At 32.2% G+C, this 6,218-nt stretch overlaps 1 pseudogene; it reads right to left on the minus strand.

The window, feature by feature from the left end:
• Window positions 1–1,487: 1,487 nt before the first annotated feature.
• LOC149574765 (mRNA cap guanine-N(7) methyltransferase 2-like) lies at window positions 1,488–4,292 on the minus strand (annotated as a pseudogene).
• Between the last annotated feature and the right edge of the window lie 1,926 nt (window positions 4,293–6,218).

Below are 6,218 nucleotides of genomic sequence, written 5' to 3' on the forward strand. Positions count from 1 at the left end.
TCACTAGAGAATACAAACCAAGATCATGAAGTGAATGACACCCAAGTCAATGAATTGGGTGGCTCAAAAAATTCAACTTAGTTCCCTATAGAGATCATTGGAACTGTGATTCAAAAGAAGTAATATTACAATAGTTCAACTAGCATCAAAATGATCCAATCAAAATTCAAGATGCACAAGGATCATTGAGCATAATATAAAGAAGGAGACCTTACCAAGCAAGGTCAGGTTGCATATTGTTGCAGACTTAAGTTGGTAGTTCCTACCAATGATGGTAACTCTACTAAACTATATATTTCTTTCAAGCATTAAATACTAAATTGAGTGGAGGACATCTTGTCACCTAGCAAGTAGGAAGTATGAAGCATTAATGGCATTTGAAAGATGGAAATTTGTTAAATGGAAGAAATCAAAGGCATTATTTCACCACAAATTTCCAAAGCTAGTTGAGACAAAGTAAAATTTGAGGAAGAACAACCTCTGAGGAAGAAAGGAAAGGTTATCATAACTAGACCTACCAAGTAATCCCCTACTATGTTCACTAGAAAGGAAACCAAGTCAAAGAAGAAATTGAAGTTAGGTGAAAATGAAGCCAAACAAATAATTTTCAAGAGATCTCCACCTACACTTCAAGAAAAATTAAAGAAAATGGAAGAAGGAGCTGGCATGGAAAACTTCAAATTTTTCAAATATGAGACAAGGAATGAGGATGAGCAAAGAAAAATCAAAGATGCTATTATGACCAAGCTAGGAAAATGGAAGTACTCACCTAATTAGCTTACACTATAGATTCCTAATGAACCTATGCAAGAAAATAAGCCTAGATGGGAGCATGCAAAGAAGATATTCAAGGACATATTTGATAAGACCTTGATATGACTCATGCCTAATATCAATAAGAAGGAGGTCAAATAATCCTTCAATAAAAATGACAAGAAGCTCACTCTCAGAATGAACATGTTAAGTACCAAAATTTGCACCTTGTACTAAATTCAAAGAGTTCAATAATTCTGGCATAACATGGGAATCACTTCTTGATGAGACATACAATTGAAGTGAAACCTCTAATTTTAAGGCTGGCTACTATTGAATCATCAATGAAATTTCCATGAATCTAATCTAAACTTGTGGGAAAAAGGATAGAGATTACTAAAAAATAATCCTAAAAACCAATAGTCTAAACTAATGAGATAGGTGATACACCAAAAGTGATATGAACGTTTGAACATAAATTACAAAGAAGGATTATTAAATTACTTGAGTAGATACAAAAAACTCCCTTCCTGTAAAGACTTGCATAAATAATTTGTAATAAAGTCTGAAGAATGAATTCGCAAAAGGAGGAATACAAATGTCTCTCTCCTATTAGTTTCACTTTCTAAAACATATATTACAACCTGCAAATAAGCCTACTCCTCTACAACCAGGTGTTTGAGTGAGACAAAACAACAAGGAATAATAATCATTCACTAATTGTTCTTATTAAATCACTCTAACAATACACACAGAATTGCAGAAAGAAAAGAAGGTTCAAAAATGGACTCAAATAACATAGACTCAATTGTTGCAACCTATATTAACATTCAAAATTGAATTACAAATTCTGCAAACAAAATGCTAAGGACTCAAATTCACAAAAACCTTTCTCTACAAAATTAGAACTCCTTCAATAATGAGTTCAAAAAATCACTAAATACAATTCCCAGCTCTTGCTTCGAATGCCAAAAAATAGCCTAAAAAATAGGATTTCAAAACCATCAAAAATGATGATTCACTACATTATAAACCCCACTAAGTCATTATGAAACTTGTGACTCACTCAAAACTACCCATGAAATGCTCTAATAGTTAATAAAGACCCCTTAACTACTAGGGTAAAGTCAAATTTGACTTATAGCCCTATATTCCCTCCATATGTTTCCAAACTACTTCTAAAAAGCTCATAAAGACTTCTCCATCTTATGACAAATGTTGCTTTTCATCAATAAGCATAGAGTTATGACTTTCTATACACATTTGTATTCTTATAATAATAATATAGCATAAAATAATTTATAAATTTTATTTTAGAAAATATTATTTTACAATGTTTAAAAAGAATACAAAAAACAAAAGGACTTGGAAACATTAAAACACAAACCTAGAAATAGAAAATCCCTTTCATGACAAGAAAACTTACACTTCCAAAATGAAATAAATCCCATAGAAAGCATGCAAATTTCAAAAATTATTAAAAATGAAATAGGGCATGATATAGTTTGATAACCCTAAAACAATTTTTATTTTTACATTTATTAGTGAAGATTCTAGAGAGGAAGGAAAAAAGGGTTTACTAGTTTTCTATGACTATTCCTGTGGTCGCCATGGTACCTGCTTTGCTTGTTTGTGGTTTGCTATGCTTCATAGGCTGTCATGAATATAATGATGCCTAGGAAAAAAAAATTGTGACTTCTCATGAACATCCTAGAGAAACAGAGGTAGGGTTTGTTGGATTTTTGTTGATGGCTGCCACTGTGTTAATTACTACTGTTAGAGATGGATTTCCTTTACTTTGATATTTGATGTAAACACCATTTTGGACTCTAAGGAGCTACTCTTTTCTTTGCAATGGTTTTCTTTTCTAATTTTAACTACTGAATTCCATTTCCCTATTGTAAGTTTTCATCATCAATCTATTGACCTACAATTCTAGGTTCTTGAGATGTATAGAATGAGATGGGCAATTATCCATCTATATATTTCCTATTATTTTCATTTGAAAGGAAATAGAATTTTACTTCAGCTAACTTTTTCTCATGGTAGTCATCCAACCCTAAATATTTTTCAGGTGAAATATTTTCACTATGGTCATCATGGGATTCTGATAAATCAAATTGTAGATGTGTACGAGTTAAATAGGAGTTATGTATTCCTTTTCCATTTTGAGTGTAACTGAAAAACTCTATTTGTGGGGAAATATCAACATGATCCTAAAGTTATTCTTCGATGCTTCTTATTTTTTTACACTAAATGCACAGTCCATAAGCTTATTAACATCATCAAAACTTTTTTGCGAGCTCTCAACATTGTCATGCACATTTCAATCATAGTTTGACCTTTGATTGATGATGTGTGAATAAGAATTGTTTAGTATTAAATACTTGTTAGATGTCATTTCTAAGAATTGGCACTTCCTTGATTGATTTTGATCCCTTGAGTGTAACAAAGATTGTGTATCATGAATTTGAACACCTTTAGTTTCAGAACAAGGGTCAACCATAGGGTTTGAACCCTCTGGTTGCACTCTATCATAAGCAAAACATGGACTGCTCATTGATTCAATCAGATAGTGATCTAGTTTTTGAAATATGAAAGTAGTAAACAGTCTCAAGACATCAAGAGTTTGATGAGAGAGCCATCCTTTATTATCTAGAAAACTCCCAAATGTGCTATGCAACATACCTAAAAGTTCAATATGATGGTCCTCATAAAAGTCAAGCATATTCTATATCTCAACATACTCCAATCCGACCTCTGTTGACAACCTGATTAAGCTTGGAAAGTACACCAACAATTGGGCTTTTGAAAGCAATCCATTTAAAAATTGCAGTTGATATTTCATACCAAATGACGTAAACCTATCATCTTCAATTTATAACATAGTGCTTATTATGTACATGAGGCATCATTCCATTAACCTTAAGGCTACCTACCTTCATTGATCCTTCAATAGCCTTTTGATACTTTGACCATATAGTGGATGAATCAATAGTTATTTCAAAGAAGTATCCTCCAAGTTTTGATAGAGATGCTACATTTTGAAGAAGATAGCTTGCATGATCCTCACTTGCAAAACAATCTTGAAAATTCTAGAGATAGCATACAATATCAGTTAAAATACCCTTCTCTCAAAGAAATGATGTTAAATTTGGCAGACAAGGATCCAGTTCATAAAACTTAGTAGAGTAAGGCCTCTGATGATACTTTGATTGTTCCCAAGCTTCACTAAGAGTAGATGTTGACAAATCAATTTCAAAGTATTGCCCAATTTGAGCTTTGGCCCACTTTTCATTATCTATTCCACACCCACAATAGTGTTCACAAACCTATGCCAATAGGTGAGATATGCAAATCTCAAACTACTCCTATAACATAAAGCTATGTTGAATGTCTCTGTTCATTCCAAAACAAGTTGACATAGACCCCTATTTTGGTAAATGAATTACATCATTTGAAAGTGTATATCTTTTCTCAAGCAAAGGCTCATACAACTCATATCCCTTCCATTTATCATGAACATCAAATTGTGTCATGATATTTGAAAGAGTATTTCATGAGGTTTGAACATGGGGTCGTGACACTCATAAACTATTATTCTATGATTTGCACCTATTCCTTATGAAATCAACATGCTTGTTCTTGATTATAATGAAAGGTTTCATATCAGAATTAATATGTCCCTTTAACATTTTTCTTTTTTCTTTTTTCTCACTTGAACACTTAGAATACACTTTACTATTTGTGATATGTATTTAGAATAGGAGAAATATTAAATGTGTGGGTACATAGTTGTAGGGATTTAGTCATTACTTAGATCTTTCAAGATCTAACCCCACTTTTTCCTATGCAGGAGAATGAAGACCAAGAACTGTCAGACCAAGAGCTAGACCAAGGGCAACATCGAAGATCATATAACCAGTCAAAAGCTAAAAAGGCAATGACTTGTTACCTCTAACTCTTCCTTCCTATGTTATGTTTTTCTTTGTTCTAAATATTTATAAAAGATAGTAGTTAGACTCACGGCTTATGTGAGATTTTTTATTTCCAACACTTTACTATTCATTCCATACTTTGCAAAATTGAAAATTGTAGATACCAATTAATGATTTATATAATGAACATTGTATTTCCTTTTGCTCATGATTTATATATGATTGCAAAATTATGAAATGTAGATGAATAGAAAATGAATGATTTGGATGATTTCTTCTAAAATTTTACTATTAAGGTAAAATTCTAGCATGTGTAGAATTTTCGTAACATTTTTGGTGATCTTTGTTGTATGTCTGCTTGCTAGACATTTGACTAGTTTGCTTTATTCATTGGGCATAGAGTCTAAAATTATGCATCCCTAGCACCTAGAACTGGCACAAAGAAACTTCTAAATTTTTTGGTTTAGTTTTGAATGCATGCATGAGAGCTTAATAGGACTCAAGACTCTTATTGGGTTGATGGATATGCATGATCAAACTCAAGTATTAACTTTAGAAGTCAAAACCTTTATAATCAACCATTTTGGTTATGTATGGATGAATGCATGAATTTGAATGGATGCATGCACATGGTAGATATATGGATATACATATATGTATGGTTAGCAACCAGACCTATATAGTTGTAGTGGTATGTATATGCATATGTATGTGTGTACTAGGTACAAGTAGATGTTTAAACACATACATTGATGCATGCATTAATGAGATGGGTGGAATATGATTGCTTAACAACATAAACCAACAACTTGACTAACCTAAAACTACAAAACAAGAAACTAAACTGGGACATAAAAAAACAAAAGATAAGTGCTTGGATAGCACTTGAAAACTTAACTAAAATGTAGATGCACTTATTGAAAACAAGGAAACTAACCTAGTATATACAAGATAGGACTAAAAATCATACCTCAAAATAGGGTTTGAGGTGAATCCCATTTATAGGGATTAGTAAAACATCTCCTTCCATTGTGATCAAACTTAGTATGATGGTATGGCCTACTTTTAAGAACATTCCATTTTAGCATAATATCACCCACACTGAATTATCTGGTTCTTGCCTTCCTGTTAAAGCTTCACTTGACTTGCATTTGTTGAAACTCCATAGTTTTCATATCTTTTCTTCTACTTTCTTTTAACTCCATTAACTATGCACATCACACCAAAATAGGATCACCTTCTTCAAAAAGAACCAATCGAGTGGCAAGATCAAGTACTAGAAACTCTATTTCAATAGGCAACCAAGCTTCTTTTCCATAGACTAACCAATAGGGTGAATTTCTAATAATCTATTTTGGAGTGATCCTATCTACCCATAAGGTAGCCTTCAATTTAGAGTGCCAATCTCATTAATTCTCCTATAGAGTTATTTTAATAATCCTTATCAAATTCTTATTGGAGGATTCTACTAACCCATTACCTTGTGGATAATAATTGGAACTAGTACTAAGATAAATTCCATGCTTG

The sequence above is a fragment of the Cupressus sempervirens genome, chromosome 2 (genome assembly GCF_028749045.1).
Source record: "Cupressus sempervirens isolate cs-2001-9-10 chromosome 2, ASM2874904v1, whole genome shotgun sequence".
Taxonomy (NCBI): Eukaryota; Viridiplantae; Streptophyta; class Pinopsida; order Cupressales; family Cupressaceae; genus Cupressus; species Cupressus sempervirens.